Below are 21,247 nucleotides of genomic sequence, written 5' to 3' on the forward strand. Positions count from 1 at the left end.
AATGTGATAATATTCTAGCTAGACCTTCTAGCTGGAACTTCCCTGCTCTTAAAGGCTTTGAACCCAAAATCTGCCTCCTGCATTCAAAATGAAAAGTTTGTGTGTGCTGGGGAAGCTTTTTCTGCAAATATTTATTGAGCATCTATATGGTGCCAGGGTATAAAGTGGAGAACGAAGAGCACGTTTCAGATATACTTACTCATTTTCATCATCTCTCAACCTGAATGGGAGCCAGTGCTCTTTGTTTTTGCTCAGAGACCTCACGTGCCATGACACAGATACCCAAATATTTCAAAGACCTCATACGGAGGTGACAGGATCCCAAAGAGCCCAGAGACCTCATACACAGGGTACCTAGGACATACACAGGGCACCTTGGGTATAAGGACTCATAGACCATATACCCTGAATATTGACCCCAAACTTCTCAGAAACCTCATACCCTGGGATACACACCTACATATATCTCAGAGCTCTCATAACTGGACACACCGCAAGTAACACAGGTTTCACTGAAACTATGGGCTACAGACTCCTAAACAGCTCTTAGACCTCACATACTGCCTCATATACTGGGATTCAGACCTCAAACACATCAGATAACTTTCCTTTGATGACAGAGATGCACAACCATCTCAAAGACCTTACAACTTGAGATGTCACTACCCAAACTATTTGGAGGCTCCACACCCTGATCATTGACTTCCAAACCCCTCAGATCCTTAATATCCTGGGACAGACCCCTAAACAACTGAGCTGCCATGCCCTGGAAACAGACTGCCCAAACACCCGAGATACCTCGCCCTCTGAAAACAGATCCTTAAATGGTTCTGAAACCTCATACCTTGGATAGAGACCCACAAATTGCTCAGAGACACCCTCGAAAACAGACAAGTAAACATCCCAGAGACCTTACACGTGAATATAGTGCCACAAACAACTCAGAGACTCAAGTCTTTGACGCAGACCCCAAGAGCTTAGAGATCTCACAGCCTGGAAACAGACCCTGCTCACAGGACTCATACCTGGGAATCAAATCTGTTTACAGCTCAAACATGACCTCACGCCTTCTGACACAGACCCCTCAACAGTTCAGAGCCAAGGCAGCCTAGGAATCAATATATTTCTATTCTATTGGTAACAGACAATACCAAACACTTCAGACACCTCACGCTTTGTAACCCACACACCCAAAGAGCTCTGAGACCTAGAAATCTGATTACAGACCTCCGGGAAGCTCAGAGACTTCACAATCAGGGAAAAAGATCCACCAATTTCTCAGAGAACTCACAAACTGGGACAGAAATGGACCAACAGTTCAGAGACCTCACACCCTCTTCTCAGACCACCAGACAGCCCAGAGACCTCACACCACGGACACAATACTAGAGAGCCCTAAAATCACATATGCTGGAACAGAGGCCTGAAAACTACTGAGAGGCTCACACCCTGGACACAGATTCCTGTTCAGAGATGTCATATACTGGACATAGAGCTCCCTGAAATAGCTCACAGCCTTTATACACTGAGACAGATCCCCAAACAGCTCAGAGGCCTCACAGACCTGAAAATGTGGACACAAACCCTCTATAGAGCTTAAAGACCTCACACCCTATGACAAAATCCCTGAGGAACTGAGATCACACCCCCTGGACACGGACCCCAAACAGCTTAGAAACCTCCTATCCTAGGCTCAGACCCCCAAACAGTTTGGAGTCTTCCCACTCTAAACGCAGACCTCTAAATGCTTCAGGAATATCACACCCTGGACTCAGTCCTCAAAACCATTCATAGAACTTGCCCTTTGTCCTCATCCAGAAAGATTTCAGATGGCTGACAGTCATGGACATGGATCACCAAACAGCTTTGATACCTTTGTGCAAAGTTGGCCACAAACAGTGGAGAGACTTCGTAACTGGAACACAGACCCAAAACGGCTTAGGACCTTCCTCACATTGTGGACACAGGCTCCCAAATGACTCAGAGAACTTCTAACCTGGGAGACAGACATGAAAACAGTTCAGAGACATCACATCCTGGCTAAGTATGCCCACACAGCTCAAGCACCTCACATTATGGGACACAAACCTTCAAAGAGTTAACCTCACAACCTGAAAAGTAAACCCACAAACATGCCAGAGACCTCACACAGCAGACAGACAATGCAAAAATGCTCAGAGTTGACAAACTTTACACCCTAGGATATAGACCCCCAAATAGCCCAGTGACCCAGTGACATACAACTTGGGCACAGACCCCCAAACACTAGAGAGATGTCAGAAACTGATAACAGAACCCCAAACTGCTCAGAGACCCCAAACCCTAGAACCAGACCCCTAATAAGTCACAGACCTCATACCCTGGGACTGAGACTCCCCCAACAGGAACTGTCTCACTCTTGGAAACATAACAGTTGAGGGACCTCAATACCAAGGAATACAGAGATCAGAGATCTGACACTTTGAGACACAGAGGGTGAACCACTCCAGAAGCTTGAAACAGTAAAAAGACATTAGTACAAAGACATCAGACTCTGGAAACAGATCCTGAAACTGCTCAGAAAAATCAACCCTAGGACAAAACCCACGGCATCACAGAGAACTCATTCGTTTGGGACATTGGCTCAAAACAGTTCGGGGGTGATACTCAAATACATCAGAGTTCTCATACAAGGGTACAAAACCTCACACCTGAAAAGAGAGACTGCTAAATAGTTCAGAGACATCATACTCTGCACAGGGACAACCAGAGAGTTAAGAAATTTCACACCTATAGACCTTCAAACGCACCCATTAAAAGCTCAGAGACCTTAACCCTGGAACAAACCCCTAATGAGTCAGATATATCAAACCCCGGAACTGAGCCCTCTGAAAAGGAACAGAGACTTCACACCTGAAAATATATTCCAAACAGGTCAAGGGACTTTGAAACCAAAAGAGCTCAGGGACCATGTATCCTAGGACACCAGTGGACAAACAGCTCAGAGACCTCACAATGTAAACACAGCCTGCAAAACAGCCCAGTGAACTCACCCCCCTGGAATGTAGACCAGAAAAAGCGCAGAACCCTCGAATTCAGGATTCAGAATCCTTCTGAGACTTAAGAGTATAGACCCCAAAATACAATTCAGAGAATTAATATGCTGGATGCAGAATATCAACTAATTCAGAGGCCTCAAATTGTGGGACGTACACACCCAAAGAGATCAGAGACCTCACATCCTGGACATACACCAACAAACAGACCAGGGACCTCAACCCTGTGACATGCACGCACACACACACACACAGAGCTCAGAAAATTCAAATTCTAGGAAACACACACCCAAAAAGAATGGGGACCTCACATCCTGTGACATACTCACAGAAAGATCAAAAACCACACAAACTGAGACATACACCCACAAATATTTCAGAGAACTAACATCTGGGGCCTTATACCCACAAACAGATCACCGAACTCAGTCCCTGAGACACATACACATAAAAATACCAGACACTTCACATGCCAGGACATATACCCATGAGTAGATCAGAGCACTCACACCTTGGGAAATAAACCAAAGACTACATCAGGGACCTCACATATTAATTGGGGCACACATTCACAAAGAAACCAGAGACTCAATTCCTGGGACATAAACCCAAATATCTCAGAGATCTCACATGCTGGGACAAAGAAATCAAGACAGGTCAGAACCTCACAACCTGGGACACAGAGCCACAAATAGATAAGAGATTATACACTGCTGACAAACATACAAGAACAGATCAGAACCCTCACATCCTGAGACATACAACCACAAGGAGATCAGAGAGCTCACATCTTGACATACACCCATAACCAAACCAGAGACTTGACATTCTGGGACACTGATCCTCAAAGAGATCAGAGAATTCATACCCTTGGACTTATACCCACAAATAGGTAACAGACCTTGCAGGCTAGAAATACACATAGGGCTAGATGGACGACCTGTCATCCTGGAACATAAACCCAAAAAGAGGCCAGAGAATTTACGTCTTAGGACACACACCCACAGTCACAACAGAGACTTCACATCCTAAAATATAAACCCACAAAGGATCAGAGATCATAAACCAAGGAATATACACCCACAAAGGAACAGATACTGTCCACCCTGGGATATACATTGAGAAAGACCAGATAAATGCACAATCTAGGAAATACACTAAAAAAATCCTGGGAAATGAATCCACAGACAGTAAACAAACACTGGGATATACAAATCCACAAACAGATCAGAGACCACGCACCCTGGGACACATATCCACAGACAGTTTGGGGTTTCACGTCCTGGAACAAACAGCAAAAAACAAATCAGAGACATTAAACGCTTGGCAATACATGTGAAGAGATCAGAGATAACATAGCCTGGGACACTGACAAAATGTTCACAGACCTCGCATGCTAGGAAATTTGCCCAGTAAAAGATCAGAAACCTCACATCCTATGACACACAACCTCAAACAGATCACAGACATAAAATCCTGCAAAACACACCCACAAACCATTCACAAATCTTGCATCTTGGAACATACAATGACAAACAAATCAAAGACCTCACATCTAGGGGAGGTCACACCCATAAAGAGAATACAGATAACAGACCCCGAGACACACGCATACCCAGATACATATAGATAACTGACATCTTGGGAATATAGTTGCAAACAGATCAGAGGGCTCACATCATGGGATATATACACTGACAAAAAGATTAGAGACCTTACAACGTGGACATGCACTCACACAGATCAGAGACCTCCACTCCAGCAACATACATGGACAAATGGCTCAGAGATCTCACATCCTGGAGCATACAAAAACAAACAGATCAGAGACTTCAAATCCTGCAGTATACAACCATAATCCAGTCACACTTCATATGCTGAAAAACACACCCATAAACAGATGGTAGACATGACATCTTACAGCATAACTCCCAAGAGATCAGATGATTCAAGAGTTTTGGCTTCAAATTTCTCCTCTGACCTCTGCTTCTGTCATCGCATCACCTTCTGTGACTCTACTTCCGTCATCACATGGACCTCTCTGATGTGACACACACAGTCTTCTCAGACCCTGAAGGTCCTACCTTCCTCATATAAAGACTCTTGTGATGACAGTGGGCCCACCTGGATTGTCCAGGATAACTGTCCCCATCTCAGGATGCTTACCTAATATGTATTTGCAAAGTCCCCTTTCCAGATAAGACAACATATTAACAAGCTCCAGGAATGAGGTGGGGACGTATTTGGGGATCTATCATCTGACGAAACAGAACATACATGCACAAAGAGAACCCTCACATCCTGGGACTTTCACCCATGAACGGCTCACAGATCTCACAGCTGGAGTCATAGACCTCCAAAGGGATCGGAGAACTCCCACTCCTGGACATCAATCCAAAAAGATCAGAGAGCCACACACTCTGGGGCATACGCCAAATGATGCTCATATCCTCACACCCTGGGGATTAAACCCACAAAGACATAAGAGAACCACACTCTGCCAAGTACATTCTCAAGGAGAACCAGAACCTGACACGCTGGGATAGACACTAGCGAAGAGATCAGGGACCCCACATCCTGGGACAAACACCCTCGAACATACTAGACTTCTGACTTTGACACACAGACACAAAGAACACAAAAAACACATTCACTGACAGACACCCACAGACAGGCCAGGAACCTCACAAATTAGACATAAAACCACAAAGAGAATGGGACTCACACCCTCTGCAAACACCCTGAGGAGATGACACACTCACATACTATGACACACACGCACAAATGGATCAGACTTATCTGAGAAACAACCAGAAACCACACCAGAGACCTCTAATACCACGACACGAACCACCAGGTCACAGGCCTCACATGCAGAAAATACTCCTGAAGAAGTACAGAGACCTGCTGTCTTTGGGTACAGACCCAAGAGGAGATCAGAGGTCTCCCACAGAGTGCTCCAAAACCTCACATTATGGATACATGTACCCCAACAAAACCTGACTTCTGCTATAAATACCAGCACACAAACCAGAAATTTTATATGCTTATCATAAGTACCCCCAAATATTGGCAAAACAGCTCAGAAAATTCATGCCAGGGATATATACCCACAAACAGATCAAAGACCTCATATCCTAGGCCAACCATTTAGAATTAGATCAGAGAACTCACTTCCTGAGAGAACCCTCTCAAAGAGGTGAGAGGCCGGGCGCGGTAGCTCATGCCTATAATCCCAGCACTTTGGGAGGCCAAGGTGGGCGGATCACCTGAGGTCAGGAGTTCGAGACCAGCCTGTTCAACATGGCGAAACCCCGTTCTCTACTAAAAATACAAAAATTAGCCAGGCATGGTGACATGCGCCTGTGGTCCCAGCTACTTGGGAGGCTGAGGCAGGAGAATTGCTTGAACCTGCGAGGCGGCAGTTGCAGTAAGCCAAGATCGCACCATTGCACTCCAGCCTGGGCGACAGAGTGAGACTCCATCTCAAAAAAACAAACAAAAAAAGAGGTGAGAGACCTCACTCTCTGCTTCATTCACCAGCAGACATACCAGAGGCTTCACTCCATGACACAGAGACAGACAAATCAGGGAGTCTCACATCTTGGGACATAAACCCAGAAACAGGGCAAGAATTTCAAGAAAAAGGAAATATACTCACAAAGAGCTTGGAATCCTTACACTCTAGACATATGCACCTCAACAGATCAGAAAACTCACACGCTGGCACATGTACACAAAATCAGATTGGAAATGTCTCATCCTAGAGCATACGCTCCTCTACAAAAGCTGAGAGCACAAATTCTGGGACACACACCACCAAATAGATAATCAGATCAGACACCTGCACAGAAATCAGCGACCTCCACTATCAGACACACACCCTCACAAATAGATCATGGAGTTCACATTCTGACAACCAGATAGAGACAGCACAACCTGAGACACTGTATTGATTTTCTATTGCTGCTGAAACAAACCACTAAAAAAGCTTTTTGTCATAAAGCAATGCAAATTTATTATCTCAGCTGGGGGTGGCTCATATCTGTAATCCCGGCCTTTTGGGAGGCTGAGGTAGGCAGATCCCTTGAGCCCAGGAGTTCGAGACTAGCCTGGCCAACGTGGCAAAACCTCTCTCGTCTCTACTAAAAATACAAAAATAAGCCGGGAGTGGTAGCGGGCGCCTGTAGTCCCAGCTACTCGGGAGGCTGAGGTACGAGAATCACTTGGGCCTGGGAAGCAGAGGTTGCGGTGAGCTGACGTGGCACCACTGCACTCCAACCTGAGCGAGAGAGTGAGACTCTGTCACCAAAAAAAAAAAAAAAACAAAAAAAAAAACTTATGATCTTACATTTCCGACAAAGAGTCTTACAGGGTAAAAGTCAAAGTCAAGGTGTTGGCAAAGCTGACTTCTTTCTGGAGTTCCTTGAGGAGAATCCAATTTCTTTTTTCTTTTTCTTTTTCTTTTTTCTCTTTCTTTTTTTTTTTTTTTTTTTTTTGAGACAGAGTCTCACTCTATCGCCAGGCTGGAGTGCAGTGGCGTGATCTCGGCTCAGTGCAACCTCCGACTCCCTGGTTCAAACGATTCTCCTGCCTCAGCCTCCTGAGGAGCTGGGATTACAGGCACGCACCACCACGCCCAGCTAATTTTTGTATTTTTAGTAGAGATGGGTTTTCAACAGGTTGGCCAGGATGGTCTCCATCTCCTGACCTTGTCATCCGCCTACCTCGGCCTCCTAAAGTACTGGGATTACAGGCTTGGGCCATCATGCCTGGCCAGAGAATCCAATTTCTGTAGGCTGCCTACATTCCTGAGCTCATGGCCCCTTCCTCCATCTTCAAAGCCAGAGGTCTGTTTCACCTTCAGTCTTTCTCTCTCTCTCTCTCTCTCTCTCTCTCTCTCTCTCTCTCTCTCTCTCTTTCTCCACCCCCCTTTCTTCCTTCTCCCCATCTCTGTCTCTCCTTGTATCCATCTATCTCTAGCTCTCTTTGATCTCTGTATATGTTGTCCATCATCTTTTCTCTACTTCCATCACTACATAGCCCTCTCTGACTCTTGCCTTCACACCTCCCTCATATGAGGACACCTGTGATTACACTGGGCCTGCCCCGTTAATCTAGGATAAGCATCCCCATCTCAGGATGCTTAACTTCTACAAAGTCACCTCTGCAAAGTCCCTCACAATCACCTTTGCAAAGTCCCCCTTTCCATGTAAATTAGCATAATTGTAGGTTTCAGGGATTAGGAAGTGGACATCTTTGGGGTACCATTAGCTACCAGAGACCTACATACACACACAAACAATTCACAGACTTTACATCCTGAGTCATACACTTCCAAATAGATCAGACACCTCCCACTCTCTAACAGACATCCACAAAGAGCAGAGACACATTCTGGGACATATACCAAAAAATACTCAGAGTCTTCAATCACTTGGAATTCAACTCACAAACACATAAGAGAACTCATCATCTGGGACATACACACTCAAAGAGAACATGGACCTGACATAATAGGATGTATACCCACGAAGATATCAGGGGCCCCACACACTGCAAAATACACCCCCAACAGACCAAATCTCCAAACCTGGGACATACACACGCACACTGCAGAAAGAAACATTCTCAGACATAAACCCAATAACAGGTTAGGTACCTTACAATCCGGGACATGTTGAATTAGACCTCACATCCTTGACAAATACACACAAAAGAGACACTCACATACTGTGACATTCACTAGCAAACAGATCACAGACCTCATGTAAGAAACACAACCAAAAAGAGATCAGAGACCTTGAATCCTGCAGCATGAAACTACAAACAGCCTAGAGACCTTACCTGCAGGGTATTTATGCAGAATAGGTATACAGACCTGACATCTTGAGACATATAGCCACAAACAGATCAGAGACCTTGCAACCTGAGATAGATACCCATAAACAAATCAGAGGTCTCAATCCTGCAATAAGCACCCATAATCAAGCCAGAGACCTCACATGCTAGAAAAAAGAGCCACAAATAGATCACAGACCTGAAATCTTGCAACATACACCCATAAAGAGATCAGAGAGCTTATATTCTGAGACATACTTCCAAACAGGTCAGAGGTTTTCAAACCAAGGGAAATAACCCACAAATAGCTCAATAACTTCACAGCTTGGACACATACACACCTCAACAAATCAGGGATATATATTATACACACACACACACACACATACAATATATATATTATATCTACTATCGGCCCTCGGATTCAACCAACTCTGGATCAAAAACACTGAGGGAAAAAATAATTTAAAAACATAGTAAAAATAATACAAATAAAAACAATGTAGTATAACAACTACTTACATAGCATTGTGTCAGGTATTATAAGAAATCTTGAGATTATCTATACAGAAGAATTTACATAGGTTACATGCAAATACCATATCATTTTATATAAGGTACTTGATCGTTCATGGATTTTGGTATACACAGGGCTCCTGGAACCAATTCTCCCAACCCACAGATATTGAGGGACAGCTATATTGTTACATATATATATGAATATATATGCCAGCATATAAATCACATATGCTTGAAAATAAACCTAAAAAAACCTTCAGAGATCTGATAACCTAGAACATTAGAACACGTATGCCCCAACAGCTCAGAGAACTCACATCCTGGGATGTACATCCATAAAGAGCTCAAAGATCAAATATCTCCTAGGGTATGCTTTTACAAACGCATCAGAAAACTCAGATCCTATGATAAAACCCTCAACAAAGGTCAAAGACTTCACACAGTGGTTCATTCACCAGTGAACACATCAGACATTTCACACCATCAGACACCACCCACAAACAGATCAGGGAATTCACATCCTGAGACATACACCAACAGATCAGAGACATCACAAACTGGACATGTATCCATGAACATCAGAGGCCACAGGACCTGAAACCACAAAGGGTTCACAAACTTTCTTTCCTGGACACACATACCCAACTAGATTACAGACCACTCATCCTAGGACATGAATCCAGAAATAGACCAGAGAATTCATATTCTGGGACACATATCCTCAAAGAGGTTAAAGACCTTCCACCCTGGTTCATTCTCCTGCAAATAGATCACAGAATTCACATCAGATACACCCCTACATGTGTATCAGGGAGTTCACATCCTGGCACATATACTGACGAATAGATAACAGACCTCACAACATGGACATGTAACCACAAACAGATCAGAGACCTCAAATACCAAAAATAGTGCAGAGCCCTCAGATTATGTGCCATACAGCATCAAACAGGTCAGGGAACTGAAATCCTGGGATATGCACCCACAAACGGAGTAGAGGCCTTACAACCTGCACATGAACCCATAAAGAGACCACAGACATCAAACTCCGCAACACAATCCACAAACAGATCAGAAACCTCAGGCCCTGAGTCATATATAACGAACTGATCAGAAAGTTCACGTCCTGGGATATACTCCACAAGCAATGCAGAGACCATACACTCCTGAGACACACACCCACAAACAGAGATCTCAAATCCTGCAATGTACAACTCCAATGAAGTCAGAGACCTCACAGGTTAGGAAAATACCGGAAATAGACCTGACATCTCGTAACACAGAACCATGAGCAGATCAGAGAGCTCACGTGCTGGGACATTTCTTTACCAGCAAGCAGATCAGAGGCCTCAATCCTGAGACATACACCCACAAAGAGCTCAGAAACCTCACACCCTAGACATATAAACCTAAACAGACCAGACACCTAACAACCTAACATCCTGGTACATATGTAACCAAACAAATCAGAAACCTCATGTCACAGGAAACACCCCCAAACAGATGACAGACCTAACAACCTGGAACAGAATCCTTAAATATCTCAAAGACTTCACCTACTGGAATGTGCTCCCAAAAATCAGCTCAGAGATGTCACATCCTAGGACATGCACACACAAACAGCTCAGAAACCACAGATTCTGGGACACACCCTCAACATTCAGAGACCTCTCAATGTGGTTCATACACCTGCACACAGATCAGAGACTTCCACCATCAGATATACACTCACAAACAGAACATGGAGTTCACATCCTGGGATGTGTACCAATAAACAGAGATCAATGCTGTAACAAATCATAATCATAACATCATAAAACAACACGTATTTATTATCTTACTTTTCTGCAGGTCAGAAGAAAAAAATGGGTTTCAAAGGGCTAAAATCACAGTGTCAGCAGAGCTGCACTACTCCTGGAGGCTCTAGGGGAGAATCTGTATCCTTGCCTTTTCCAGTTTCTAGAGCTGCTTGCGTTCCTTGGCTTGTGGCCCCTTCCTCCACCTTCAAAGCCAGGAGCATTTCATCTTCAAATCTCTATCTCTCTGATATCTGCTTCTGGCATCACATCTGCTTCTCTGACTTGGACTATCCAGCCTCTCTCCTCTAAGGACCCTTGTGATAACACTGGGCTCACCTGGGAAATCCAGAACCACCCCCACATCTCAAGACGATTACTTAATCACATTTGCAAGGACCTTTTAACATGTAAAGTCACATTCACACGTTCCAATGATATAAGGATGTGGACATATTTCGGGAACCTTCACTCCACCGACCGAGATATACATCTACAAGCAATGAAAAACATCATTTGCTGAGGTATCCACCACACATAAGCAACTCAAAGACTCCACATCCTATGTTGTATAATTCCAAAGGGATCAGGGACCTCCCACCCTTGGACATGCATCCAAAAAAGAAGTGAAGCACATGTTCTGTGTCATATACCCACAAAGAGGGTGGGGACTTCACACATTGGGACATATAATCACAAACAGAAGATACTTCACATCCTTGACAAACACACATGAGGAGATTAGAAACTTAAATACTGCAATATAAAGGCAAAAGTAGAATGAAGGCCTCATCTGAGAAATACACCCACAAAGAGATGAGAGACCACAATTCCTGTAATACATTACTCACAAACAGATCAGAGACCTCACAACCCAAGATATCCACAAACAGAACAGAGATCTCAACCTGTAACATACACCCACAATCAAAGAAGAGATCTCACATTCTAGAACAAACAGCCAGAGACTGAGTAAACACCTAACATCTTCAGAATACACCCACAGAGAATTTAGAGTTCATATCCCCACAAAAATATCAGAGACCTCAAGCCATGCATAATATAGTCACAATAAGCATTGTGACTATATTATGGTTACCATAATATAATATATATTATATTACTATATAATACAACCATAATATATGTTGTATTATATAGTAATATATATTATATTATGTTATATAATATATAAATATAATATATACTATACAGTTATCTGTTCATGTCAATATGTTAACATATTATATATACTATTATGTATATATAATATATACTTAACATATGCTTATATGTTAATATACTGATATATTAGGATATAATATAATCATACAATAATTATAATTCACAATTATAAATATTGAGAACATATATGTTATTATATAATATATATTACTATATTATATATTATAGTGTATATATGTTCACAATATTTATAATTATGAATTATAATTATGTTATAATATATTATATGTTATATAATATATTATAATTATATTAGATAAACATAAAATATATAATTATAATACATTAGATTAATATAACAAAATTATGATTAGATTAGATTAATATATATAACTCACAAAAATGAAAAATAATAAATATTGTGAATATATTATGTAAGGCTTGAGGTCTCTGATATTTCACACCTCACACTTGGAGATACACATTTAAACAGATCAGAGGCATCTCATCCTGGTACAGGTTGAATATCCCTTATCCAAAATGCTTGGGACCAGAAGTGTTTTGTAGTTTGGATTTTTTTCAATTTTTGGAATATGTGCATTCCAGTTGAGCATCCCACACCTGAAATCTAAAATGCTCCAATGAGCGTTTCCTTTGAGCCTGTTGCCCAGGCTGGAGTGCAGTGGTGGGATCACGGCTCACTGCAACCTCCACCTCCCAGGTTCAAGTGATTCTCCTGCCTCAGCCTCCTGAGTAGCTGGGATTACAGGTGCGCACCACCACACCCAGCTAAGTTTTGTATTTTTAGTAGAGACGGGGTTTCAACATGTTGGCCAGGCTAGTCTTGATATCCTGGGCTCACGCCATCTTCCCGCCTCGGCCTCCCAAAGTGTTGGAATGACAGACATGAGCCACCATGCCCGGCCAAGTTTTGGATTTTGAAGCATTTCAGAGTTTGGATTTTCAGATTTGTGAGGCTCAACCTGCATAAAGATTTTCAAATGAATCTGAGATCTCATATTTCAGAAATACCTACAGAACATCAGAGACCCAAAACCCAAACACGACCCACCCACAAATACCTCAGATACCTCACATACTGGAACATACACCCCAAATCAGCCAAGAGACCTCACATCCTAGGACATTCACCCACAAACAGGTCAGAGACCTCATATCCTGAGACATATACCCACAGAAACCTCAGAGAACACAAATTGAGGGACAGACACTCTCAAACAGGTCAGAGACCTCCTCCCTGGTTCATACACCTACACACAGATGAAAGACCCACCACATAAGACACGCACTCAGCTGGGCATGGTGCCTCACGCCTGTAATCCTAGCACTTTGGGATGCTGAGGTGGGTGGATCACCTGAGGTCAGGAGTTCGAGACCAGCCTGACCAACATGGTGAAACGCTGTCTCTACTAAAAATACAAATATCAGCCAGGCGTGGTGGCACACGCCTGTAATCCCAGCTATTGGGGAAGCTGAGGCAGAAGAATTGCTTGAACCCAGGAGGCGGAGGTTGCAGTGTGCCAAGATTGTGACACTGCACTCCAGCCTGGACGACAGAGCAAGACTCCATCTCAAAAATAAATAAATAAATAAATAAATAAATAAATAACACACACTCACAAACAGATTGGGGGTTCACATCTTGGCATGTTCACTAACAACCGGACAGAGACATCATGCACCTTGGACAAGGTGCTCATTTCTTATTGTTGTAACAAATCACCACAATCTTAGTGCTGTGAAAAACACAAATTTATTTATTATATTACATCTGTGTAGAGTAGAAACCCAAGAATGGGCCTTAGGGTACTAAAGTTAGGTGTCAACAGAGCTGTCTTCTTTCTGGAGACTCTAAGAAAGAGCACGTTTCTTTGCGTTTTCTGGGTTCTAGAGCTGCCTACAGTCCTTCATCCCTTTCCCCTTTCTCCATCTTCACAGCTGACAGCAGTTCATCTTCAAATTGCTCTCTGATGTCTGCCTCTGTCATGGCATCTCCTTCTGTGACTGTGCTTCCACCATCACATTCCCTTCCATCATTTAGGGCTCCCTGGTCATATCTCTTTCACTGGACATCTTTAAGGGATGCTTTATTCAGCCAACCACAGACAGGTGTGCACAAACAATTAGAGATTTCACCTCCTGGGATATACTCCCATGAACAGTGCAAGGACTTCGTGAGCTGGGACCCACATCCACAAACACTTGTGTCATCATATCGCTGTCTCTGACTCAGTCTGTGTCATTACATTCAGTGAAAATCCAAGAAAATATCCCCATCTCAAGATGCTTAATCTAATCACATCTGTAAGGTACCCTTTAAAAAAAAATTTTTTTTTTTGAGATGGCGTCTCACTCTGTCACCCAGGTTAGAGTGCAGTGGCACCATCTCTGCTCACTGCAACCTCCACTTCTCAGGCTCAAGCGATTCTCTCTTCTGCTTCAGTCCCCCGAGTGCCTGGGATTATAGGCGTGCACCACCACACCCATCTAATTTTTCTATTTTTTGTAGAGACAGGGTTTCACCATGTTGGCCAGGCTGGTCTCAAACTCCTGATCTCAAGTGATCCACCCACCTCAGCCTCCCAAAGTGCTGGGATTACAGGCATGAGCCACTGCGCCTGGCCTTAAAAAAATGTTTTTAATAAACATTTTTAAAATAATTTATTTATTTATCTTTTTTTTTTTTTTTTTTTTGAGACGGAGTCTCGCTCAGTCGCCCAGGCTGGAGTGCAGTGGCGTGATCTCGGCTCACTGCAAGCTCCGCCTCCCGGGTTCACGCCATTCTCCTGCCTCAGCCTCCCTAGTAGCTGGGACTACAGGTGCCCGCCACCACGCCCAGCTAATTTTTTGCAGTTTTGGTAGAGACGGGGTTTCACCGTGTTAGCCAGGATGGTCTCGATCTCCTGACCTCATGATCTACCTGCCTCCACCTCCCAAAGTGCTGGGATTACAGGCGTGAGCCACCACACCCGGCCAAATAATTTAATTTTTAAAAAATTTTCTGGAACGCTTCACGAATTTGCATGTCATCCTTGCACACGGGCCATACTAATCTTCTGTGTATCATTCTAATTTTAGTATATGTGCTGCTGAAGCAAGCACTTAAATTTTTATATATTAATTTAGATATAAATTTTTATAGATTTAGGTGTACAAGTACAGTTACATTACATGGATATCTTGTGTAGTGGTGAAGTCTAGGCTTTTAGTGTACCTACCACCTGAATAATGTACTCTGTATACAATAGGTAGTATTTCATCCCTCACCCCTCTCCCACTCTCACATCTTTTGGAATCCCCAGTGTCTATTATTCTACTCTGTATGTCCATGTGTACCCACTGTTTAGTTCCCACTTATAAGTGAGAACATGCAGTTTTTGACTTTCTGTTTGAGTCATTTTACTTAGGATAATGGCCTCCAGCTCCATCCATGTTGTTTGCAAGGTACCTTTTAGCATGTAAGGTCACATCACAGTTTCCAAAGATTAGGACATGGGTATCTTCGGAGGCCTGAAGTCAACACAACAAAAACATACATGCACAAATAATGGGAGACTTCACACTCTTCCAGAAAGCTCAGAGACCTGAAATGCTGGGACACACACCACAAACAGCTCACATACCTCATCCTGAGTTATACATCTAAAAAGTGACCACAGACCTCCTACCTTGAGACATACATCTAAAGAGAGCAGACACACATGTGTTCTGGGACATATACCCACAAACAGGTCTGGGATCTCACAAATTGGGACATACACCCACAAACAGAACAGACTTCATACCCTTGATAAGCAAGCAAAAGAGGTTTTGTTTGTTTGTTTGTTTGTTTGAGACAGGGTCTCACTCTATTACCCAGGCTGGAGTGCAGTGGTGCGATAAAGACTCACTGCAGCCTCGAACTCCTGGGCTCAGGCAGATCCTCTCACCTTAGCCTCCCCAGTAGCTGGGACTACAGGTACGCCACCAAGTCTGGCTAATTGTTTATTTTTTGTACAGACAGGGTCTCACTATGTTGCCCAGGCTGGTCTCAAACTCCTGGGATCAAGTGATCCTTCCACCTCAGCCTCCCAAAGTGCTCGGATTATAGGTGTGAGCCACCATACCCAGCCAACATATTTTTTAAAAACTCTCATACTGTAATATACACACAAAAATAGATCAGAGACTTCATCTGAGAAATATAACCAAAATGGATCAGGTCTAAAATCCTGCAACAAGAACCCCACAACATGTTAGCTATCTCACATCCTGGCAAATACACCCAGAATAATTAAAGATACTTGACATCTTGGGGTATACACCCACAAAGTGATAAGAGAGCTACAATCCTGGGACATACACCTGCAAACAGATCAAAGGCCTCGACCCTGAGACATACCAACAAAGAGCTCAGAAACCTCATACCCTGGATGTATACACTTAAAAAATAATACAACTTGCAGCCTGTTACGTATATGAGCATACAAATCAGAAATCTCATAGGCTTGTAAATAATGCCAAAAGCCTAAGATATCTACCAACCTGGGATGTACATCCATGAATGGCTGAGAAAACTCACACCTGGGATATATATCCACAAATAGCCCTGAGACATTACATCCTAAGATATGTATTCGGAAACATTAGGGAACTCGCATCCTGAAAAAACTCCCTCAAGGATGTCTGACTTATCTCAACCCAGTTCATTTACCAGAAAACAGATCAGAATCTTCACACCATTAGGCATATACCTACAAAAAAAGATCAGGGAGTTCTCATGCTGGGATACACATCAGCAAACAGATTAGACACCTCATAACTTAGACATGTAACCACACAGAGACCACAGGCCTCAAACCCGGCAACATACACCCATAAAGATACCAGAGACGGCCGGGCATGGTGTGGCTCATGCCTGTAATCCCAGCACTTTGGGAGGCCAAGGTGGGTGGATCATTTGAGGTCAGGAGTTGAAGATCAGCCTAGCCAACATGGTGAAACCTCGCCTCTACTAAAAATGCAAAAATTAAGGCCGAGGCAGGTGAATCACAAGGTCAGGAGATCGAGATCATCCTAGCTAACACGGTGAAACCCCGTCTCTACTAAAAATACAAAAAAATTAGCTAGATGTGGTGGTGGGCGCCTGTAGTCCCAGCTTCTCGGGAGGCTGAGGCAGGAGAATGGTGTGAACCTGGGAGGCGGAGCTTGCAGTGAGCCGAGACAGCGCCACTGCACTCCAGCCTGGGTGTCAGAGCGATACCCCGTCTCAAAAAAAAAAAAAAAAAAAAAAACGCAAAAATTAGCCAGGCATGGTGGTGGGCACCTGTAGTCCCAGCTACTTGGGAGGCTGAGGCAGGAGAATCACTAGAACCCGGGAGGTGGAGGTTGCAGTGAGCTGAGATCGCACCACTGTACTCCAGCCTGGGCGACAGATCGAGACTCCGTCTCCAAAAAAAAAAAAAAAAAGATATCAGGGACCTCACACTCTGAGATATACACCAACAAACAGATAAGGGAGCTCATTATGGGATATACTCCAAAATACATCAGAGACTATATATGATCAGGGATCCTAAATTCTGCAACATACACTTACAAGCACATCAGAAACCAGACATGCTATGAAAAAAAAAGTCAGAAATAGATCATAGATCTCATATCCTGTGACATACACCCACAAAGAGATCCTATGGCTCATATCCAGGAACAGGTACCCACATGTACCCACAAAGAGATCAGAGGATTCAGACCAAAAGATATACACTCACTATAGGCTCTTTGAAACCCCACACCCTGGACATTCACAACTAAACAGATTATATTAGGTACACCCAGAACATATACAGAAACATGTGAGAGTCCTCAAAGTTTGGTATGTATATGCATAAAGAACTAAGGTTGGGTGCGGTGGCTCACACCTGTAATCCCAGCATTTTAAAAGGGAGGCTGACGCAGGAAGATTACTTGAGATCAGGAGCTCAAGACCAGCCTGGTCAACATACACAAACATGCCTGTCTTACTAACAATACAAAAATTGGCCAGGCGTGGTGGTGCATGCTTGTAATCCCAGCTACTCAGGAGGCTGAGGCAGAAGAATCGCCTGAATCCGGGAGGCAGAAACTGCAGTGAGTCGAGATCGCGCCACTGCACTCCAGCCTGGGCGACAGAGTGAGACTCCATCTTAAAAAAATAAATAAATAAATAAAAATTAAATCCTGCAGTATATAATACAAACAGATCAGAGACTTCACATACTGGGAAATCAACTCAGAAATGAATCAGTCCTCTCAAATTGTGACATACCACCCAAAAGAGACAAGAGAGCTCATATCCTTGGGAATAAACCTGCAAAAAAAAAAAAAAAAAAAAAAAAAAAAACGGGCCTCAAATCATAGAACATACACCGTCACATAGTTGAGAAACCTCATGTTTGGAAATACACTGAGGAATAGATGAAATACCTCACACATCCTCGAAAAGATCAGAGACATTACATCATGGGACATACACCTGCAAACAGATTGATGATGCCAAACTCTAGGAATTAAATCCACAAACTGATCAGAGACCTAATATGCAGGGACATATAATCACAAATAGATCAGAGACCTTACATTTTTTACATGCACCCGTGAAAAAGATCTCACATACCAGGATACACAATGATACAATGATAGCCACGGACCTCACATCCTGAGACACACAACAAGAAAAAGGTCATAAGCCTTATATCCTAGTAAATAAACCCCCAACCAGCTCAGGAACCTCTCACTGTGGGACACACTCACAAACAGATAAGAGACCTCACACTTAGGTTGATACAATCACAACCATATCAGAGAACTTCTATTCTTAGCATATACCCATGAAAGACGCCTCACATACTGGTGATTACAATGACAAACACATCGCAGACCTAAAATCCTGGGACATACACGCACAAACACAGATCAGATCAGTGACCTCATACACTGGGACATACATCCACAAACATGTCAGAGATCTTCTATTCTAGTAAATACATCTACAAACATCAGAGACCTCAACCTCACATCCTGGGACATACTTGCAGAAATAGCCCAGATACCTAAAATTTCTGCATAAACCATCCCTTAATTTGCATATAACTAAAAGTGGGCATAAATATGACTGCAGGACTGCCTCTGAGCTGCTACTCTGGGCACACTGCCTATGGGTAGCCCTGCTCTGCAAGGAGCAGCACCTCTGCTGCTGCTATACACTGCCTCTTCAATAAAAGCTGCTGTTTAACACCACCAGCTCACCCTTGAATTCCTTCCTAGGCAAAGCCAAGAACCCTCCAAGACTAAGCCTCATCTTTGGGGCTTGCCTGTCCTGCAACCAGATGAAAGATCTCAAACTGAGTATATCCATGAACAGATCAGAGACTTTACACACAGAGACATATGTGGGCACATGGATCAGAAACTTCTTACTTGGGAACATACATCCAGAAACAGACCAGAGACCTCATATCCTGAGAAATATACCAACAAACTGACTTTGACATACACCAAAGAAAATCACATACTAATATATAGCAACAAATGGATCAGAGACCTCACATCCTGGGAAATACACCACCAAACAAATCAGACACCTCACACCTCTGCATATATACCATCAAAGAGCTCAGAGACTTCACACCATGGGACCTACACAACCAAAAAGATCAGATACTTAAATCCTAGCTCATATAACCATAAACATACTTGAGAACTCACTCTGAGCAATGCACCCCCAAACAGATTAGAAACTTCATATCCTGGAACGCATAGCCACAAAAATATCAGAGACTGCATACCCTTGTCACTTCACATATACAGGGACATATACAGGGATAAACAGATCTGAGATCTTACATGCACCCACTAAAAGCTCAGGGAACTCACATCCTGGGAAATATACCCACAAACATTTTAGAGACCTCACACCCAGAGATGTACACCCACAGCCACAGCAGAGACCTCATGTCCTAGGACCATACACCCTCAGACAGACTAGTCCTCATATTCTCCAACACACACCAAATAAACAGATTAGAGTACTGACATCCCCAAAAAAATACAACCAGAAAAGCTCAGAAATATAATATCGAGAGAAATATAGCCACAAGGAGCTGAGACTCACACCTTGGCACATATACCCACAAAGAGATAGAGATCTAACATTCAGAGACATAAAACCAAAAACAGATCAGAGACCTCACACCCTTGACATGCACTCATGAAGAGAGACCTCACATCCGGGACGTACAATGACAAGCAGATCAGAGGCCTCATACCCTGGGATGAATACTCACAAGAGGTCAGATACCTTACACCATTGGACATATACCCACAAACAGAACGGAAACCTCAAATATACTTCCAAATGGATCACAGAACTCACATCTTGGAATATATACCCCTCCAAAAATCAGAAATATCTTATTCTAGGAAATACAGACTCAAACAGATTAGAGACCACACAACTTTGGACACACACAATCAAAGAGCTCAGATACCTTACACCCTGGTATATACACCCATGAACAGAGATCTCATATACTGTGACATACATGTCAGGGATACTCATAAACAGCTCTGAGTTGTTTATGAGCCTTACATCCTGAGACATACAAACAGTGCAGAGCACCGATTTCCTCTGCCCTCAAACTCAGAAATATCAAAGTCGGGACACGGGCTCTCAAACACATTAGAGACTTCATTCCAGGTACTCAGTGGCCCAAACAGCTGACACCTAGAGTTCTGGATGCAGACTCGAGTCACCTTGGTGATGTCTCTTCCTGGGACTTAGAAATCCATATACCTCAAAGAATACACAGAAACAATACACAGTCCTCCAAA

General features: G+C 43.1%; 1 long non-coding RNA gene and 1 other non-coding gene across 2 annotated transcripts in view; both read right to left on the reverse strand.

The window, feature by feature from the left end:
- LOC115898652 overlaps nt 1-21,247 on the reverse strand; it is a 39,141-nt gene that overhangs the window by 11,202 nt on the left and 6,692 nt on the right. The gene's annotated exons all lie outside the window — the stretch shown is intronic.
- Nucleotides 15,393-15,499, reverse strand: LOC115898832. Its single transcript, XR_004058497.1, has one exon. It is a non-coding gene; the product is annotated as a U6 spliceosomal RNA (small nuclear RNA).

Source organism: Rhinopithecus roxellana, chromosome 7 (genome assembly GCF_007565055.1).
Source record: "Rhinopithecus roxellana isolate Shanxi Qingling chromosome 7, ASM756505v1, whole genome shotgun sequence".
Classification (NCBI taxonomy): Eukaryota; Metazoa; Chordata; class Mammalia; order Primates; family Cercopithecidae; genus Rhinopithecus; species Rhinopithecus roxellana.